This window comes from Triturus cristatus, chromosome 2_2, assembly GCF_964204655.1.
Source record: "Triturus cristatus chromosome 2_2, aTriCri1.1, whole genome shotgun sequence".
NCBI lineage: Eukaryota > Metazoa > Chordata > Amphibia > Caudata > Salamandridae > Triturus > Triturus cristatus.
This window is the reverse complement of record NC_140582.1, coordinates 709,025,287-709,047,386: the sequence shown is the minus strand read 5'-3', so window position 1 is coordinate 709,047,386 and position 22,100 is coordinate 709,025,287. Positions and strand designations below refer to the sequence as shown.

The following is a 22,100-nucleotide window of genomic DNA, read 5'->3' as shown; positions in this document are numbered from 1 at the left end:
AATCTAAATAAATAATATGGGTACAGGTAATCAATTATTAAAACAGGAGCAGGAGATGGAGGAAGGCTAGAAGGGAGAGAGAATGGAAGGAGGATGGAAAGAAAAAAGGCGAGGGCAGGGAGGGTAAAGGGGGGAAGGAAGAGAGTGCAAAAGGAGAAATGAGAAGGGTTATGGACCCCAGTATTTGTTGAGCAGGTGCAGTTTGAGCTCTTTTTTAAAGCTGATGTAAGAGGGGTTACAACACAAGTCTTTAGGGATGGCATTCCAGATGTTAGGTGCGTTTCCGGAGAGCGAGATTGTGTGGTTTTCTTTTTTAACAGAGGTGGAACAAGGAGAAGAGCGTTGGTGCTTCTCAACTGTCAGGAGCAGCCCACTTTGTTGAACTTGTTAGTGAGATACAGTGGGGCCTTTTGATGAAGGGCTTTGTGCGTAATTGCCGCATTCTTGTAGGAGGCTGTGCCTTCGATGGGTAACCATTTAAGGGCTTTGAGGGCTGGGGTGATGTGGTCAAAGCGTTTGCAGTCAGTGAGTAGTCTGGCCGCCAGGTGGAGCACAGATTTGAGTGAGGCAAGGTGAAGTTTAGGAGTTCCAGCGAGGATAACGTTACCATAGTCGATTCTTGAGAGGACAAGACATTGGACAACCGATTTAAAGTCGTCGGCTCGAATGAACGGTTTAATTTTCTTGAGGTGACGGAGAGAGAAGAGTGCTCCTTTAGCCAAGCTTTTTATGTGGTTTTGAAGAGTTAGGTTATTGTCAATGGTGATACCAAGTGATTTTACTGAGTTAGAAAGGGAGAGCCGACAGTTGAGGGCATTAAGGACAGAGATCCATGTTTGGATAGGGAGAGGGTTATTTTTTGGAGAGAAGAGAATGATTTCAGTTTTTTAGGGTTGAGTTTGAGATTATTGGAGTGGAACCAGGTTTGGATATTTGTCAAGGTGTTAAGGTGCAGAACATCAGAGTGGGATCTAATCTTATAGTAAAGTTGGGTGTCGTCAGCGTAGAATGAGGGTAATGGGTTCCATAAAGAGGTTAAAGAGAGAGGGAGAGAGAATAGATCCTTGGGGACACCAAGGGAGACAGGTGTGGGGTTTGAGAGGCAGTTGTCGATTTTTAATTTGTTGTGTACGATGTTGGAGGAAGGAGTAGAACCATTTGAGGACAGGACCATTGAGGCCAAAGCAAACTTTGAGTGTGTTAAGTAAGGCAGGGTGGTTAACAGTATCAAATGCTGCAGAGAGGTCGAGGAGAATAAGTAGGAAAGGTCTCGCCATTATCTAGGGATATGTGGATGTCGTCAACAATATTAAGCATGGCAGTTTCAGTGCTGCAGCCTTTTCGGAAGCCGGACTATAATGAGTCCAGTAGGTTAAAAGTGTCAATGCGTTTGTCCAATTGAAGCAGGGCAAATTTTTCAATGGCTTTGGAGAGCAGGGGAAGGTTTGAGATTGGGCGGAGATTATTAAGGTCGTTGGGGTCGGCATTGGGACTTTTAAAAATGGGAGTGATTTGTCCGAGTTGGAGGGAGGCAGGGATACATCCTGTGGTAAGGGAGGAGTTGATGATAGTGGTCCAGTAAGGGGAAATGATGTGCTTCAGCTCTTGGACAAGGTTGGAAGGGATGAGGTCTTTGGTGTGTGAGGACGGTTTGAGTTTAGAGATGATGTTAGAGACTTCAAGCTCAGATACGGGGTGGAAGTTGTGACAAGAGGCGTTGTTTTTAAGCTGTGGGTTAGAAAGGTTGTTATCCTGTGGGGAAGTGGCAAGAAGGTTGGCGGAGGAATCCGGGGGGGGGGGGGGAGTAAATAGGTAGGGAGGTTTAGTAGTAGAGTCGGTGGTAAATAGGGGAATAGGAGGGATCGGAGATACAAGGAAGGATTGGTCTATTTTGGCTATTTTTTCAGAGAAGAAGTTGGCAATTTCTTCGCATCTATCAGTTGTGGCAATCAGTTTTGGAGGGGCAGAGGATGTTTGGTTTCAAACTATGTGGAACAACTCTCTGGGTCTGTTTTTGGCACCATCGAGCTGTGTGCGGAAAAAGGAAGCCTTTTCAGAGAAAATGTGTTTCTTGTACGTAGTTCTGGCTGATCTGAGGAGGGCAAGATGGGCGGGAGAAGGATGTTGTCTCCATGTTCTTTCAGTTAGTCTAAGAGAACGTCTTTCGTCGTTGAGATTAGAAGTGAACGAAGATTTGGAAGAAATGTTTCTTTGGATTTTAGGTTTGGATGGGGCAGTTTGGTCTAGGATATCGATGACAGTTTTATTAAAATGCTCGGTAAGAACATTGGCATTTTGGGAGAGAGGGGTAAGACATAGATGTGCTTGAAGTTCAGACTCCAGTTCACCAGGGGGGATATGATTAAGATTTATTTTCCATTTCATGGATTTGATGTTATTGGAGGGGTGGGGGGCAGCGGTGGTGATTGAGAACAGAATGAGGTGATGATCAGACCAGTCGATGGGGATGATGTTGGAGAGGGAAGCCAAGTCCTTGCTGGCAATGATGGCGTCAAGAATGGCCCCTTTAGTGTGGGTTAGCGAATGGCAGAGTTGATTGAGGTCATTAGTCTCTAGAAGATTAGAGAGGAGGTTGACTGCGGGGTCATCGGTCTCATTCCAGTGGAGGTTGAAATCGCCTAGGAAGAGATTTTTAGAGTTAGAGAGTGAGGATTGAGTCAGAAGTTTAGATAATTTCTCAGCGAAGGGAAGAGGATCAACAGGTGGGTGGTAGATATTGTGTAGTCAAATCGGGGGAGAACCTTGAAACTTAAGTTCGGCTGCAAGGTATTCAAACGTATTGCGGTCAGGGTTCTTGACAAAGGAAAGTTTAAGTTAATTTTTAAAGATAAACGCTACTCCACCCCCTATTCTATCGGTTCTATCTTTTCTGATGATAGAATAGCCGGGGGTAGAAAGTAAGTCAAGGCTGGAAGCTGAGTGGTCATTGAGCCAGGTTTCCGTGAGGAAGGCGATGCCAATAGCTTCACTAAGGATAGTGTCACAAGCATGCAGGAGAGGGGTTTAGGGTTGTCTTTAGGGGAAGAGCCTGAGTGGATGGTCGTAAGTTGGGGTGGTGGTCTGGGGGAGACTGGGGAGGAGGGGATTCTGCTTGTCCCCAAAATAACGGCAATGTTGGAGTGAGGAGGAGTCGGAGGAGCATTAATTAAGGGGTTTGGAAGGTAGGGGTTGCAGAGGTCAAGGAGGTCGGAAGAGAAGAGCTGGCTCGAAGCACGGAGGGGCCTGTGGAAACGGTGTCTGAGGGGTGTAGTGCTCAATGGATTAGGATTAGAGATGCGTTGTGAGTCAGCACCGAAGGAGTTGGAACCATTAATGGGGGACCTGGAGTGGAGGGAGTTTGAGTCTTCTCTCATTCGTACGAGTTCAGTCGTCCGGGTTGCTGGATTGCGTTCAATGTTGGACAGAGTCTGGATTAAAGGAACAGAGGGAGCGCTGTTGGGATAGAGGTGGTGAATAGGATGTGTTCAGTGTTAATCAGGGGAGAAAATCTGGTATGAGGAGGTGGTGAGAGGCCGGGAGGGGGGATAAGAGGGGTGCTCAGGCTGAAGGACGAAGAGAGGGCCGCTGAAAAGGACGGGACATTCAAAGAGTCGGAGAAGTTGTTTGAGATGATACGAGGGAGTGAGTGGAGAGGGGATAGACAACGGTGGGTTTAAGGGTTTGAGTAGGTGAAATTGGGGCCGGGTGGGGAGGGTTAGGGGGATCAGGGAGGGGTTCCGGGGGCAAGGTGGTGAGTGTGGTTCAGAATAGCATTAGGGGTTGGAGGGAGTAGGTCTTTGAGAGCGAGTGAGTGAGGGAGACAGAGTGTAGTTGGAAAGCCGTGAGGAGAGCGGGTCGCAGGAGAGAATGAGTCATTGGATGTCAAAATTTCGGAGACAGTATTAACAGTTGAGACGTCTAGGGGAGGGCAGGGGAGCGTCGGGGGAGAGGGTGAGAGCAAGAGGAAGTCTAGAGGTTGGGTAGGTGGAGGGTTAGGAGAAGGTTTGGAAAGAAGGAAGGACAAAGTATTGAAATGGTGCTCAAAGATGGAGAGGTGGTGTTCAGAGGCTTGTATGAGAATATTACCAGTTTTAAATATGGAGATATCAATTTCGCCGAGAAAGGCTGGGAAAGGGGTAGTAGATAGTTGAAATCCATAAGGAATTTTGCTTGATTTAGATACTGGGAGGTGGCGAAGGAAGATGCTTTTCCATTTGAAAGGGCGTTTCTAGTAGAAGATGTAATTTGTTTTTATAGGGGTGGATAGGCTAAGGTAGTTAGCGACAATTACAATTTCAGGATGTTGAATCAGTAATTTATGTTTAAAAATGTTCTTGCCGTTTTTGGGGAGATCAGGAGGGTAAAGGGTGGCCCATGAGTTGGGGCCATGTCTGGTGAGGGTTGAGTCTTGGGGGATGATGGTGTGGTTGAGGGGGATATGATTGGTCTCAAGTTAGATTATATACAGGAGGATAGGTTATCATGAGAGAAAAATGCAACAATAGAAATGCCGGTAGTTGCGGAGTGATAAGAGGTCAAGGGACCTTGAGGATCCAAGAAAGGAAAGATGAACGTAATGAAGAAGAGGATAAAGAAGAGAAAGAGAGAGAAAAAGCAGAAGTTCCAGTGCGTGTGAGGATTGAGAGTAAACTAGAGCAATATGGAAATGGGTAAAAAGAACAGCAGAAGAGCAGCATGGGGACAGGTGGGAACCAGACTGAACAATATTGGCAGATTGATTCCCCAATTTGGAGCTAAAGGAAGGGTTGAAAAGAAGCTCCACGTTGCAGAAATCAGAAACGGCTATATTGCAGGTAGGTTTGCCGATAGATTAAAGCATGGGCGCCATCTTAGGGACAGGCCACGCTCAGGGGGAGAACGTCAAGCTGATGGGAAACAAATTGTTGCAAAAAAGGTGCTCCTTACATTAAGAGGACATGCTCTTACTCAAAAGGTTGGTAAGTGGTGCTGGTCTTTGTAGCAAAGTTCTTTATGGAAAGGAGGAGCGCTTCCCGTCTACTTCGGCTGCCATCTTAGGGTCAGGCAACTTTAATTGGCGAATGCCGATCAGGTTAGGAGACACTGGGCATAGTGAAGAAAGTAGTTATGCCTTATTGTCAGATAAACTGGGTAAAGCCTGACGAAGCGGGCACTTAGGAGGGCAATACGGTAGTTATTCCATACCTTATTTGCTGGTATAATTGAAGAATTGGGGAGCGGAGTTGGCCTAACGGCTAGGGCGCTCGACCTCGGACCTGGGGAACTGGGTTTGAGACTTGGTAATGACGCTGAACATTCTGTGATTCTGGGCAAATCACTTAATCTCCCCGTGCCTAACAAAAAATGAATGTGTGTCCCCATGTAACGTAACTGGTGCTATGTAAAGCGCTCTGATACCTGATTGGATTTGGGTCAAGTTCGCGCTATGTACAACACTGAAAAAAAAAGAATCTCATAATGGGCCATTTTTGGTTGGCGCGACGAGGGTCCGGAGGAGACTCTGCTCAAGCCAGTGTCAGAAATACCAAGCCTCGAGACAAACACCGTGGAAGAACTCCGCAACAGTGAGGCGGCGCAGCTGCGGGTCAGCTCAACTGTTTGTAGGTGCAGCCGTGGGTCTATGAAGCCTCAAAACGCTGCAACCTTGGTCCACAAAAGATGCCGGTATCTCAATTCTGGATCTCAGCCATGCGAGGAGAGGGCGAGAGGCAAATCGGGCTCCTGGAGATCGTCACCACAGGCACACCACAGCACCTTGTTATTGGAGGCCACGGGGTGCAGTATAAAAGGCGAGCGAACAAGCTGGCAGTCCAGGCGAGTTAACAAGCTGGAGAGAGAACAAGATGGCGAGCTGCTAGTCTGGTTCCGGGTGACAGATCAGGCAGCACCGGACCGACAGAGGTGGCAGGGATGCCGCTTGATCTGCTAAGGTCCCGGAGCTCTCAAACCAGGCACGTCCAGAGAGATCAATTCGAGCAGGAAGCGGCGAGGCCGATAAGGAGAAGAGGCATCAAGAGTTGTGGAGTCACGGAGTCATGGAGATTGTCTTCGTCTGGACCCAAATTTTTCTTACCTACGATCTGGTATGTTGTAGGAGGAGATCTAGGAGAACGAGGAGGGCGGATGGTGGGGTTAACCGGGGATGTAAACCGATATGGTGATCCCCAACCCGGGAGCTCCAGCAGAGAGCTCCTACTTGGTGGCCATCTTCAGACTTCCCCTGGCCACATTCAGTGGTAAATTACTGAAAGCATGTCACACTGTGACTGTGTTGGTACAAAGACCCACATTTCTTTACTTAAGATCATGGCTATGGCTATATTACCGCCACCATATTCTCCTTCTTTAGGCACGCAGAGAAGCGAAAGATGGCTGTACAATGTTTCAAGTACCCTGGAAAATATCTTTGCAAGAGGTGATGGAGCACCCTAATAGCAAACTGTGTTTTTACCTTGGATTGTGAGAATCTGTGCAGTGCGTCTTGTCCAGTTGCCATTGATATTGTTCTCACATATAGTGTGAGTGAGTGTTTCCAGCCGGGTTTGGGGAGGCGCCCCAAAAGAAATTTCTTCATCATGAATGAATCCAAACCAGTATATATGAAACTATTCAGTTTTATTGGTGAATGAAAATGTTTGATGGAGAGCTAAGGTGGGAGCTCATTGCTTCCTTTTATATACATAAATAAGTTTTGCTGCTCAACAGAATCATCCTTCAGAAACACAGCCGTCCAGTTTCAGAATCATGGCAATACAACCTTTCGATTATTGTACAACAAAGAAACAAAATATAAAAATGTGTGAACACTTGTGATGCATAAATAAGACAAATGCCTAATGTGGGTGCAGGGGATGCATGTGGTGCAGAAGGTTGATGGTGGGAGGTGGCACAGTCCTTGCTTTTATCTATTTGTCGCTGTAAAGAGTTTGTGTATCTCTCATCTGTGTCTTATTTAGATGTCCCCTTCTCCTTATAGCCTGTTTTGTTATCAGTTTGCTTTAGCTTCCTCTGAGCAGATGGTGGGGTTGGGTGTATGTGCAGTGAACAGGACCTGTTTGAAGCCAGGCATCCCAGATATGTAGGCCCTTTTGCCATTCTGAGGAACCTTTGATTGACTAATAACTCTACTTCCTGGCCTCCATTTGAACTCTTAATTCTTTTTAGATACACATTGGCTTAGATGCTCCTGGGGCCATATTACGCATTGTTTGCACCTGGCACACCTTTCAAAAGATGCGCCAAGCGCAAACAATGATAATGCGCCCTATTATGGTGAAAGTGCTGCCCCCAGGGCAGCCGCGAACTTGCGCTGCCCTGGGGGCAGCGCATTCATGTGAAAACACGGAGCAACTGCCTACAAGGGGATGTCTGGGGAGTCCATGGGGCCCCCTTTAACCCCTGCAGTGGGCTGCTCTCAGGGGGCACACTGACAGTGCGTCACCTTTTAAATGGCGCACTGTCAGTGCGCCTCCTGCAGGCTTCTTTGACTCTGCATCCCTGTCTGTAATTTGCCGCGGGCTCAGTCAAAAGAATTCCCTCATTATGCAAATGAGGGAATACCCTCTGAAGGTAGCGCTGGCGCATTAGGTGTACCAGCCCTATCGGTATTATAGAAGGGCACGCACAAGCGTCTGCTCCCCCTTCTATAATACAAAAGTGCCCCAGGGGTGCGCAAAGCGTGCACAAACACCTGTTGTGCCCCCGGGGCACCTTCTGTAATACGGCCCCTGGCCTGGACTCTAGAGGAGAGATTCAAATCAATCTTTGATCAATAATGACAGCACAGTGATGACGCTTTCCCCAACTAGCCTCTCAAGGTTCCCTTGTTTGCTGCAGAGGGAGTAAGCTAAGGGGAAGAGATGGAAACTGCAGAAGAAACAAGGCTCTTATAATCCCGTTTTCTTTCTGTTTTCCTGACCTTTAGCAGGGATAGCAAGTGCAATGTTAGGAGAATCGTGGGTCAAACGAAGGATAGCAGCTGGTATCCTTAACGAAAGCCAATGCCCAAATGGCACATTTATTTAATTGTATGTATTTTTAGGTGTGACCAGCTCTATCTGCATCAACAGCCATGTGTAATTAAAAAATCATAAATAAAAATAATACATAGGCCTCTTCATTCATTGGTCTGTTCAACTGTTTGTCAACTTTTGCTCCCGCCCACCACATCATGTAGCACTGAGGCAACCGGTCAGCCCAATTTAGCCATTGCTGCTCTCTCTCGCACTGCGAATGACAGCATTTTGGCTGATCACATGTGCACCCTTGCCTAAAATGTGGTGCCCTTCAGTGCCAGGGCTGGGGCCCAATACTATATTTCACCAATGTTTTTTTTTCTTTTAATTTTTGTAATCCTTTTTTTGTCGCTTTTGAGTGTCTAAAATTTGTTTTCAGATTACAGTAATTTAAAGCCAATAGTAACTTCTCTTTGCACCAAAAAATATGATATTTTCCTGTGGTTTACATTTACACTAAAAGTATTCCGATTCGAAGTACGCCTACCTGCTAGGAAGCACATTCTATTGTTAAGTTACATTTATTTGCAAAGTGCACAACTCTCCCTAGTGGGTATCCAGGCGCTATTAAAATTATGAACTTTTTGTGTTAGTTTACAATATTCTTTGCATGTGCCTGCCATATTTCGGCAGTGGCATGCTTTTGCTTACATAAAAAAAATAAAAATATGTATAAAAAATTAACCCTTGCACCAGCTTGGAAAAGCCAGACCTATTGGCTTTGCCAATATTTGTTTTGCTTCAGACTATATACCATGGCAAAATTAGGTAACATATGATAGACCAGGGATACTAAACGTACGGCCCAGGTGCCACTGCCAGCCCTCCTGACCTTTACATGCAGCTCATGGTGACTGGGCTGCTGTTTATTTGACAGAGCACTAACACTCAGAAAGCTGTTAAACAGGTTCAAGCATAGATTTACCCATTTACACATTAACTTAATTAAAGGGGAAAAAAGCAAAGAAGGTGTCCTGCACACCATTGCTCTAGGAACACATTCATTTTTAAAGACCTCTTGCAGAAAACATGTAAAAACACGATATAAAAACACGATACATTGACTTCAAAATGCAAAAAAGTGTACTTGAACAAAATGCAGAAGCATTTCACCTTAGTATATCTGATTATATTAGTGCATTAAGAGGTATTTATTAGAAGTGATAGTTTTCAAACATTAACTTAGAAACATTCATGCCTTCCCCCACCATGGCAACAGTTCCATTAGTGAACCAAGATCTGTCATTTATGATCTGCACCCTCAGGGTGGACTAGGTTGTTATTATGCTTGGAATAACATTATAGTTTATTAAAATAGGCACAACAGAATGTTATGTACAGCGCACATTCTGATCTGATGTATTTCAAAGTGTTCTTGTTAGACCTGGCAACCTTGGTGTGGGTATCCCCAGTCTTTTTACCTTTGCCTCCTGTGTTTTTGCTGTGTGTTGGTCTTCGTTTTGCTGATCTAAATGCTTTGGGCACTTTGCTACTGCTGTTCAGTGCCAAAGTGCAAGTGCTCGCTCTGTAAATTGTATGAGGGATTAGTGTTCCCATGATTAGTTTATTTGGTTTATTGTTAAGTCACTTGCACAGTGCACTCTGTGTGCCCTATGGCCTGTAAACCAAATGCTGCTAGTGGGCTCGCAGCACTGATTGTGCCACCCACACAAGCAGCTTTGCAACATCGTCTCAGGCCTGCCATCTCGGTGCCTTTGTGCAGTCTGGTACTACCATGTGAACCTGGCAAGTGCACCCACTTGCCAGGCCCTAACCTTCCCTTTTCTTCCATGTGAGTCACCCCTAAGGTAGGCCCAAGGTACCCCTGTGGGCAGGGTGCAGTTTATGTGAAAGGTAGGACATGTCCTGAGGTGTGTGGCATATCCTGATAGTGAAACACTGCCAATTTAGTTTTTCACTATTGAAAGGCTGTCTGTCCCATAGGATAGAATGGGGAGTTTGTTTATAACATCTTATAAGCATAACTGCCCATGGGAACAAGATAGGAAAATGGAGTTTAGTATGCATGAGCCCAGAATATAAAGATGCATCTTTTAGTGAGGATGATTTTTACATTATGTGTTTGAACATACCACTTTTAGAAAGTATGTATTTTCTTGCTTAGCCATCCAGCGTGCCTCTGCTAGGTTTGTGTATTGACTGTCTGACTTGGGAGTGACAGGGGCTGAGGATGTGCATTCTGTTCAGACAGCCACTTGGTGGTTAGGTGTGTCCTGCCTTTCCAGGGGGAGTCAGGACTGGGCTGAATAGACCTGTGCTGCATTCAGAGTAAGGGAGGCGATTTCTTTCACACCTCAATGGGCCTGGCCTGCCTTGGATAATGCTGTCTCCACCTCTTGCCAGGAAGCTGCACCGGAGAGGACAGAACTGGGTCTGGCTGGGCAAAGACACTCTCTGCCTCCAGAGAACAAAAGATTTTGTACTATAAAGAGTGGGGCCCAGACCCCTGATCTTTTGATTACTTCTAGGATGCAAGAGGACCCTTTGCCAAGGGGAAGAGCTGGAGAAACTGAGAAGTACTGCCCCATTGCTGTGTGCTGTCTTAGGTTGGCCTGCAGTGGCTATTTCTGCCAAGGAAAGGACAAGGACTTTGCTGTGTGCTGTGTCCCCTGCTTGAGGAAGATCTCCAAGGGCTTGAAGTACAGCGTGCCTCCTGTTTTTGAAGTCTCAGGGATACAAAGACTTCACCCCCAGCTCCCCTGAACTTCCTTGCTGGATTTTCTGACCTGTCAAGAGGTGCCTGTTGCTGTTCTGGGCCTCTGGATGTTGTTCCTTCTGTTGGGAGCTGGAAAAGTAACGCAACGGCGAGAAGCGCGATGCATCTGCACCTGTTTCCGTGCATCGCTGAAGAAACTGACGCTGCTCCTGCCCATGGCTTGAGAAATCACAGCATCGAGTGCACCGATCTACAGAGTTCGAGATCACCATACTGAGTCTGACGCAGGCCCAGCTGTGTGGCTGCAAGAACTAATGCATTGTGGGACCGCGGCTGCAAGAACCGACGGATCCCGATCCTCACGTATCGCATCTGGGTGCCACACCTGCAAGAACGCCGGGGCTGCAGTAAGAAACTGGTGCATCACCTCCACGCACAGTAAGAAACCGATGCATCACCACCCCTTCAGGAAGGAACCGACGCATCACTGCCCCTGCGCGGCAGTAAGGTACCGACGCATCACCTCCGCTGCAGTAAGGAACTGTTGCATCACCTTCCCTAGGCGTAAGGAACCGACGCATCACCTGCCCTGAGACAGTTTTTGTTTGTGCGCGTAACTCATCCAAGGTACTTTGTGTTAATAGTGTCGCATCTACAATTTGCTTTGAACAGAACTGTTTCTACCTTTCGAAAGTCATAGTTTTATTACTGTAGTGTGGATTTTTGTCGTTTTGGTCTTGTTTGGTTTACACAAAGACTACTTATTTTTCTAAACTGGTGTGGTGTCCATTTGTAGTGTTTTCACTGTATTACTGTATGTGTTCACAAATGCTTTACACATTGCCTCTGAGATGAGCCTGTCTGCTCATGCCAAGCTACCAAGGGGGTGAGCAGGGGTTATTTTCGAAGTTTATCCCCCTTCCCCGGACTAGGAAGAAGGGTCCCTATTTGGACAAAGGTACCTATCGCTGCCAACTAGAGACCCCCATTTCTAACGGTTCTCATATGTGATAATGATGGAAAAAGGCAGCAAAGTGAAATAAAACAATTGCCTAGGATCACACAATTTGGTCAACTGGGGATGCCAGGTTTTATCCCAGGTTTTCTAATTTCACATTGTGTAATTCAGCAACAAGATGGGTATGTCTTTCCCTATCTTGTTTTACATCAAAGTTAGTGCTTTGTGTTTAATTCTTGGAGCATGAGTTTAGTGCGTGAGTGGCAGACACAAGCTGCATGGGCAAGCCACAGAAGGGTTGAGCCAAACTCGAGCCATATGCCAGGCTCTGGCTCAGCTTGAGGTTCTCCTGGATCATCAAGCCCAGAACCAACCAAGTCAGATCCAGGCATCTGCCTCGAGCTTGGCTCAAGCCTTCTGTGGCTCACCCACCTCTATTTACGTAATGGCAATTAAGGGGACACAGGCATAGGAAGGATATGATTTGACCCTCAAGATAATTCCTCAACTCACTGTTCACTCCATGTACATGCTTCACCTCCCTTATGCCCACCTTACACTACCCCCAATTCTCACCCTGCTGACATCCATGCAGCACTCGGTCATGCCGCAGCCCATATTTTTTGGCCTCTGGAAAAATGTTTGCCGGTACCCATGCTTTAGACCTTCCATGTTCCTCAGCTTGAATTGACGGTTGCAGTTTTCATTTTGATTTGGAGAATGTTAGCTTTAGCCAACACAAAATGGCCCTCATCCACCTGACAGGACACACCTTGGATTTAGTGTTCCCTGGTGCACAATTATCAAGAACACTGTTGTATGTTATGATAAGCAAGATTCTGTGCTAATTGTTTTCCAATTGCTCTCTTATGTTACCCTCTTTCCCTTTCTCAGGTCTCCCCTGCCCTTTTCTCTTATATGCTACTTACCAACATTCTCTTGATGGCTCAATGTTCAGTTGAGGGATTTTGTGTGAGCCGCTGAGTGAACAGCTGATGTGACTTGGAGGTTGCAAAAACAACAGTTGATGGACAGAATGCAGAACAATGTCATACATTCACCCCAGTACAGAGATATGGGCCTAAATCCATCGTTTTTGTGCTCACCATGCCATTTCAGTTTGAACCCAGCCATATGCAAATCAGTCTTGACTCTGTGCCTCATGGGAACAGTCCATCCCGAACTGCCAAGCCAGGTCCTCCCTGGATTGGGAACAAGCATCCTAGGACCGGTTTCGGGGTTTCAGCCCCCTTCAGCCAGAATATCTTGATTCCAGTGGCATGGAGAGCACGGGACCCACGTCTGGGCATACCCATCCCACTCGGGGTGACAAATGCAAAAACAACAGTTGATGGAGAGAATGCAGATCAATGTCATACATTCACCCCAGTACAGAGATCTGGGCCTAAATCCATCGTTTTTTTTGCTCACCATGCCATTTCAGTTTGAACCCAGCCATATGCAAATCAGTCTTGACCCTGTGCCTCATGGGAACAGTCAAGCCCGAACTGCCAAGCCAGGTCCTCCCTGGACTGGAAACAAGCATCCTAGGACCGGTTTCCAGGTTTCACCCCTCTTCAGCCAGGATAGCTTGATTCCAGTGGCATGGAGAGCACGAGACCCACGTCTGGGCATACCCTTCCCACTCTGGGTGACTTGGAGGTTGTCGTTACTACTGAGAATAAACTACTGATTACTTAATCCCTCATCTCATTGAACTTCCTAATATTTGGCAACGTTTTGCTGTGCTGGGGTACACATCGACAACCTATTCCCCTGTTCCTTATATAGCCACCATGGTGAAAGACTTGTTAGTGTTTGGAAACTAACTGTCTTGTGGCGCACAAGATAAAGGTGAAGAGCGGAAATGGGGACGGATGAGCCTCGTACCGAACAAATAGCGAGTAGCTGCCGGCCTAGTGAGAAGAAACACAGTACTTACTGACTTCTTAAATAAAGATTTCAGTTTGGAACAAGCATAGTGGGCGCCTACTTGGACCCTTCTGACTAGATCTGACCAGTTCATTTTCCAATTGCTTGTAATACGTATCAAGTGGTACAACCTCAGATAAGTCGAGGTACCACACCTTAGGTTCTGTAACTGCCTACGCAATTCAAACAAGCATTTGCAATGCAACAGGTCTCGCATTTACGCGAGTCTGAGCTATTGGCATTGTAAATGACAATGTCTTTTATTTAGGTTATGGTTTTTTAAACATAAATAAAACGTGTTGTTTTTTACAATGCCAATAGCTTAAATTTGCGTAAATGCGAGACCTATTGCATTGCAAATGCTTGTTTAAAGTCTGCCATGATTTCGATCCTCCTGGACCTGCCTACGACATCCCTCATTTAAATGAACAAGAGTCAACAGAGGGGGGATGAGAGAATTCCAGCTCTGACCTTTCAGGCAAAGAATACCAGTGAGAGAACACGAGACAGGGAGAGAACGATGCAGAAATAGGCAAGGGGTTGATGATGGGTGAGATAAAGAAGGTGGGAGAGCAAGACGCACCAAAAAGGGGACTAGGGAGCGAAAAGAACAGGGGTCAACAATAAGGGAAAGGGGAGCTTGAGCAGGGGGAAAGAAAGGAAGAAATTGGCGGGCAGGAAAGACAGCAGAGAGACGACTAGAAGAGAAGAGATCAAGACGAGTATAACAATGCAAAAGAAGGAGCAAGAGACAGTACACACTGATGCTGGGCAACACTGAAGGGTGCAAGAGAGAACAGTGCAAAAAAGATCATGAAAGGGGAAGGCCTGATATTGGAGAAGAGCACATGAAAGCCTGCACATCCATGGCCACAAGAGAAAGGATGAACCAGTGAAAATAGACGGGAAGGAGAAAATGTGACCGGGAGCAAAAGACAGGGAAGAGAAAAAGAGAGAGAATTTAAGTAGAAAGAGAAGAAAAAAGAAGAGCAAAGGCAAACAAAGAAAGGGTATGTGGATATTGTGAGCCTTAGAGTGTAAATGAGTGCCCTCTGAAATTGGAAATAAGCAATGGCCGATTTTTTTTATACATACATGCACTGCACTGACGCAACACGTAATAGATATAGAAGAGTTAACAAACAGAACAGTGCATGGAAATGTCTGGAAAAATTAGTGTTTCTTGGCATGCCCACGCTCGTCAGCATGACTCTAGAAGCAGTCGTGTCCCTCCCTGGGAACTACAAGAGCATCTTGTGTCGCTACACTGCCTCTGCCCATTGGGGTTAGATCAATACATCAGTGGAGTGTGATGCCATCGTGGAGTTCATGAGAATGCTCCTGAGGGCATGATTACTTTTCAGTCACACTGACTTTTCAGAAAGGGTCATTCCATTCGAACAGGGCAAGATTCCTTCACTATAAAACTAGTGAAGGAACAGGAAGATGTCTGGCAGCAGGGGCAAAGATCGGATCATCACGGAAGTAAAAAATAAAATAAAAAAATATATACCGAATTTCTCTCAAGAATAAAGATAGAAAGACTTCGAATTCTGCGGAAGTGACAGAAATACACAGACTTTCTTTAGTGAGAAAAAATATAATATGCTCACCGAGTCACAATTCCATCTGCCCCCCTTCGCCCCACTGACCCATCAGGTTCATGTGGAAGGGCTGCCGCTGCTGGACACCCTCATTGCATAAGTGAAAGCACTGAGGGTGGCGTTAAAAAACACAAGAATATACATGCAGGTAATGACGTGGTCAGAGCAGTGGCGTAGCAAGGTTGACACGGCCATTGTGCAAAGAAGGAAAATGCCCCCACATTCCCTGGACTGGCTGTTAAAAGACCGGTATAAGCGGGGTACAGTGGTCCACTGAGACCCCTCGGTCCCGGTGCAACTGCACCTCCTGCACTATTGATCGCTAAACCCATGAGCCAATGTGCTCTCTGTCTGAGCCGATTCTCACTTACACCAGAGGCTGTCCTACTTTTAGCGCCTCGGTGATAGAAGGAGCTATATAAATGCACTTACAATACAATACCATAATCAGAGGCTGCTATGAATACAGAGCAGGCCAAGGACGTGAAAAACAATTGTATTAATACCGAAGAATTCAGCATATTTCTTGCAAAGTGAGCAGCGTGCAATTCCACGCTATTCCGAGGTCTTTTATATAATCTCGCTCTTAACCGAAAATGTTCTGTAAAACCTCCGCCGAGTTTATCACAATTTCGAGTAATTTTCGTCATTACTAGTTGGATTTCTCTCGATTCTGTAAGTCTCCCAGCCGCAAGATTCTACAGTAGCTCTTCTGGCGGGGATGCATTCCGAGGCGCGTGCCGAATTCTGGCCGAGATGGATGTTAGATGATAATATTAAGTTATTTGATATATTTTTCCACATAGCGCAATCCTACCTGGCCTCTTAGCGCGTGATGCGCCTCACTTCCAAAGCAACCCGACGACAAGAGATATGGCAGAGCGAGCAGCGCATGCGCTGCAACGCTAGGCGAGACCTAAAAATAGCTGTGGGTCATTCACAAGAAACAGGGCGGTGCCATTGTATGGCATATGTGGCATTCAAAATCATTCAGCGCATATCAATAGACCGTATTCCCTGGAGCGCATCTCCTCTTACTCTGTGCCTTCTGCTTTCGCTCGCAGGCACAGCTTAATCTCCTCAGGCTGATCGGGCAGTTGAGTATTGATCACTGCATATGGTGTGCACATTCTGATACACGCAGCATATTAGGGGAACAAGTCGCCCCTCTGCTGCCAAAGTGTTGGATCAACCATGTTCCGGCACTGTCCGTACATGGTGACCGGCACAGCCAAAGTCACCTCGAGCCTGACCGGCATTTATATGCATTATTGTGTGAGGGGTGATAAGCGCAGACAAGCACAGCATCCGAGAAGTTATTTCCAGATTCCCTGCAATTCAACGCATCAGACCTGTTCATTTGTTTCTTGTGTACGGTGACAGGCACAGCAGTAATCCATCAAGCCTCTCAAGTTTTCCACAGGTTGATAGGGAGGGTCGTCACATGGACAGGCACTGCATCTGTGCAGAATCCGTCTGTCACACTGCAGCGTTGTGCGAGACGTGGTTTCCTATAAAACTATTTTATTTGGCAGTTCAAGAGGAAGTATTTGGATACCTCTTCCTGTGTTATCTCCACCCATATTTTCTGATGGTAAACATAAAAATTGGACTCTTTGTATACAAAACTCTTTATGTTTTTGCAAGTATATTTTGATTCCTTTGGGTAAAAATGTTAATACCTATAGTTAATGGTGATTTTCCCTTTCTGGTCAAGTTGAAACATTTCAAGTAAAGGCTATTCAGATAAAACCCAACTCAATCTTAATTTTATACCTGATTGAAAACGTAATAATAGTATTTTTATCACTCTGAACATACACCATGGCTACAACAAACATGGCTCAGCCTCCTCCATTTTTGGACAAGGTGGGGGAGCCAATTATACCCTGGAAAAAGTGGGTGAAATTACTTATTTCCTAACTTATTGCAATAGGAGGAAAAAAACCTTTAGCTATAAGGAGGCAACATATTCTATTGCATAATTTAGGTACCCAGGGAAGGAAGGTGTGTGAAAATGTAGCGGACTCATAAAGTGAAGAAGAAGAGGGATTTGAAGATACCAGACAGCTCTTCATAAATTGAAAGTTATATTTCCGTTCTTAGAGGATTGGCCAATATGTTCAACTTTGGTTCACTAATTCTCCTTAATTAGGGACCAATTAGTTAGGTGTACTAATAACCCTAAAATCCAGGAAAATTGTTAATAATTAATCCTAAATTGAAAAATGCCATAGAGATTCCTAGAAGCATTGAGCATGTAGCTGAATGTATAAAGGAGATAAAGCAATGATATATTGCAGACTCTATCCATGTGGTAAAGAACCGTGCTGGCTATGAGGAACAAATTGGAGAGGTAGATCATGGTAGAAACATTAGTGATATTCCGCCCAAAAGGAAAATTGAGGAGGAAAAGAAGAGAGAATGAAGTGTTATTGCTGTAGTAATCCTAATCACCTAGACAATAACCTGAATCACCCAGCACGTTCCCTGGTGTGCAGAAAATGCAATAAGAGGGGGCATTATGCTAAGCTGTGTAAGGATTTAAAAGCAGATAGAAAGAATGTGCATATGGTTGGGGAAGCGGAAGTGGGGACGAGTAACTTTATATTCCAAGTGGGGAATATATCAGTAGAGAAAGAGAATAATTACCCCATGTGCAATATAACCCTTTATGGGGTAGAACTAAGTGTTTATGCTGAAATTTCAAGAAGTGAATCATACCATGCAAGGGGCTCATGTTGAACCGGGGAGGGGGGTATCGGAATGCTGACATTGCATATATCCTTCAAAGATCCTACTAACTTATGAAAGATCTATCCAACAAAGAGGGGATCCAATCTACTGGGATGGGCGCATCAAAAAGATTTGGGGATTAAACTTGATCCTAATAGCGATGAACCTGCTTTAGTGGTAGCAGAGGGAAGAGAGTGTAAAGAAGTGTGTGATGAGTTCCAAGAATTATTCATGGACCACTTAAGGAATTTCCAAGATAAAATTAAGGTAAAAGACAACGCAGTACCGGTGATACATAGAGTAAGGTCAGTCCCACAGATGATACAGGAGCCCCTCAAAGAAGAGTTAAACAAGCTAGTTTCACACGATATCATTGAACTTGAGAGTGCCTCATGGCTTGCCCCAGTCATAGTCACCTAAAAATCTGAGGGGGGAAGGGGTTTGCGTCTTTGTGTCAACTTAAGATCCCTCAATGCAAACATTTGGGTGTGCAGATATCCTCTTTCCAGAATTAATAAAATGATTAGTGTGGAATTTTTCAGTGTTCTTGACCTCTCTTCCACGTACCACCAGATAGAGTTGCACCCGGACTCCAATTCTCTTACATCACACAACACCTTTTTGGGAATTCAGGTACTGCTGTATGCCATTCGGCCTTGCATCCGCGGCTGCAGTATTTCAAAGAGGAATGAAAAAGTTCTTCAGTGGAATAGATGTTCTTTGCCACCAGGACAACATTTTTGATTTATGGTGCTTCAGTAGAACATCACAATAGTACTTTAAGGAAGGTTTTGAAGGCATTAAAGGGGGCAGGGTTAACCATCAGAAAAGACAAATGTCCATTTGGAGTGAAATCAGTTGATTATTTTGGTCAATTCATATCAAAACATGGGGTCAAGCCCAAATTGGACTTGCTAAATGCTTTGAGGGAGGCACTCCCTGTAAGAAGGTGGCCTGGTATATGCTGTCCACTAATTAAAGTGGGCACCCTGTACCAGTCCACACGACCCTTATGATGTATGAGGTCAAAGATAACCTTTAGAAAGCTATCCTAGTGGTAGATGTGGAGAGCAGCCTTCAGGCTTAATCTTGAAGGAATGCAAAGCAGCTTGTTTTACCAGAATATCGCCTCCTGAATGACTAAATGAAAGGAGAACCACACAGTAGTTATATAGAAATATGTATGTATTAATATAACACTCTCTACTAATCTCTACACGAGATTAGAACATAAAGCACACAATACTAAATCAATAGAACATTCATAAGTAGCACAATACACAGCGGGCTCCAGGGGGATATTGAACCATATACTAAAAAAATGATATAACAATCACGACTTGACTAGACACGGTGCCTAGAGCATGCAGAATCACTGGTAACCCAAGGAACCACCCAAGGCAGTGACACAGGGAGCCCACAGAGGACGGGAGCAGTGGGGAAAAACTACCGCCTGCTCCGAACAACTCAATATGAAAGTCGCGGTTGCAAAGTTACAGTTTAAGGACACTTCTAGGAGTACTTCAAGCAAACCCTTTGGACCATAGGAGGTTCTAGAGCCAACCCACCAGTGAGTACCGAAGTATCAGTGTTACCTATCCCAGAGGAGCCGGGAGCATAGGGGTTAAGTGGTGTTGGAAACCTTCGTTGTTTTCAATGAAGAGCTGAAAAGAAGTACTGCTGCCAGGAAGGTGAAGATTGTCCGGTGGAATCCACGCTTGTATTCTTGATGAGAGTCACCTGACAGTAGAGGGTACATTGTCTGGGTCACTTCAGGTGACCAGAGGCTTGGTAGTCGAATGCCCACCGATGTCGTGTGCTTCAGGTGCGAAGAAGGGATGCTTGACTCTGCAGCCACGGAGACCAGGAGATGTTGAGGATGATCAAGATCTGGAGGTGAGCTGTCCCACAAAGGATGTTGATTGCTGAGGGGTCAGCTGGAGCGCCAACAAGCCTTGGCAAATGAAACCCACGCAGGAAGGACAAACAGGTTACGGTGTGGACCAGCAAGGTCCAGGGGACTCTCCAAGCAATGGAGAGTCCAGGCACATCTGGAGCAACCAGGGAAGCCCAAAAACAAACAAGGTGACCCTCGCAAGGACCCACAGGCCAACAGACCAGGAGTCGCGAGGAGACCTCAAGCAAGTTTGCAAAGCACCAGCCCACGGAGCACTCAGTACAAGGAGGCTGGATTTCTTTGGTGCAATTACTGCTCGGGGTCAGGACTACATGGAGTCCAATGCACAAGCTCGGGAAATGCCAACAAGCATATCCACTTGCAAATGTATGCGGTGCACAGGAGTTGGGGTCAGATGGTCCCCACGAGGGATGCTGGTCTCAGAATCACTGAGAGGTCAGATCAACCTCAGGGACCTTCAGAAACCCACCTTCCGTGTTGCTGAAATCTTGGGAGTCCTCAGTAGCTCTGAATAAGCAAGCCAGTCAGATGCGCGTAGGTGCCTGCTACTGCAGGGGAGTAACTCCTTTGCTCCAAGGGAGATTCTTCAGTAGTGCAACGTCGTGCAGGCAGTCAAAGTACTTGGTTTCTTCTTAGTAGAATCTTGTCCAGGTAAAATCTAAAGTCCTGTAGTCCGTTAACCTACTTTATACCCATGGGGAGGGGTTGGACAGATTCAAGGGACCCTCCTAGGGGAGGGGCAGGACAGAGGGGCGACACCCATGTCCTTTGTCCGGTTTCACGACAGAGCAGGAGCCAATGGCTCCCAGAACTGGTTTGAGCTGGACTATACACAGAGACACCAAATGTGCCCCCAGTGAATACTTTCTGGCACTCTGAGTGCACCCACCCAGCCCCATTACACTAAACCCTGTCTGGGAGGTGGTTACACCTCCCTGTGACAGGATGCCTATTGTAATGCCTTCCTCTGCTCGAGCTTGGCTCAGCAGCAGGAGAGCAGAATCGTGTCTGTGGCTGGCAGCATCCATTTTGTGCTGCCCGGGTTGAGAGAGCTGGTACTGGGTAGACTGGTGACCCACAGTAGTGGTTTCAGAAGGGTGGAATCATAACTCTCACACCAGTTACTGGTGTGTAGGTATGATTCCAAGGTGTTTGACACCAAGCACGACATGTTTCTAAGCAGGTGTTTTAAAGTTAGCATTTACCGCAAGGTTATAATGCAACTTAATCTCCATGTCTGGTTGCATCACAGACACCCCGGAGAATGGTCTCCGAAGGCTGCACAGGGGCCCTACTCGTGCAGGGGCACCATCTCACGTAAAACCCAGCACCCTGCCTTCAGGATTGATAAGGCCTGCCATAGGGGCAAATGATAGGTTTTTACGTGTAGTGATTTAGATAGATATAGTGAACCTATATCTAAATAAGTGGTGCAAGCACCAGCTTACACAGGCTGCTGTAGCAGACCTGTTGTGTCATTTTGAATGGCCTCTCATAGGTGGTATAATACATGCTTCAGCCCAGGGGAGGCCTCTGGGGTACCTATGCCCTGGGTACATGGTGTACCATGTACTAGGGACTGATAAGGGTACCCCAGTATCCAATCTGGAGTGTACCTAAAGTATATACATAGCAATTTAAGGGAGAAAGCAGATAGACTGGGGTCCTGGATAGCAGGTTCCCAGTCAGACTAGTCCAAAAACAGTGAGACCTCAGTAAAAATTGGGGGTAACCATAAGAAGCAGATCCTACTTTCCTACACACCCTCCCTTAAACAAGAATTGAAATAATTCTTAGGGTTAGTAAAATACATGATAAAAACTTTGCAGATATCACTTCACCTTTGAGAGGACGTGCAGAAAAAGGGGTCCATTTCAATTGGGATCAGGAATGTCAAAGGTCTTTTGATGTTCCTAAAAAAAAACCCCATAAAAGATGCACCATCCTTAGGAAACTTTGACACAAAACGGAAAACAATTTTGACCACTGATGCAAGTGGGAAAGCGATTGGGGCATCATTGACTTATATGGTAGGAGGCAAAGAGAAAATCGTGATTTTCGAATCCAGGACATTAAAGGATGCTGAACAAAACTATTCTACAATTGAACGTGAAGCTTTAGCAGGCACTTGGGCCACGCCCATTTCTATTTTTTCTTGTGGGGTTTGCCATTCATAGTTTGGACAGACCATAAATTATTAATCTATATATTTTCTACCAGAGGAAGGGAGACTACCACTCCTCGCATTGCAAAGTGGTTA

General features: G+C 45.8%; 1 protein-coding gene across 1 annotated transcript in view; it reads left to right on the top strand.

Moving 5' to 3' along the window:
• ENPP6 (ectonucleotide pyrophosphatase/phosphodiesterase 6) overlaps window positions 1-22,100 on the top strand; it is a 237,049-nt gene that overhangs the window by 144,357 nt on the left and 70,592 nt on the right. The gene's annotated exons all lie outside the window — the stretch shown is intronic.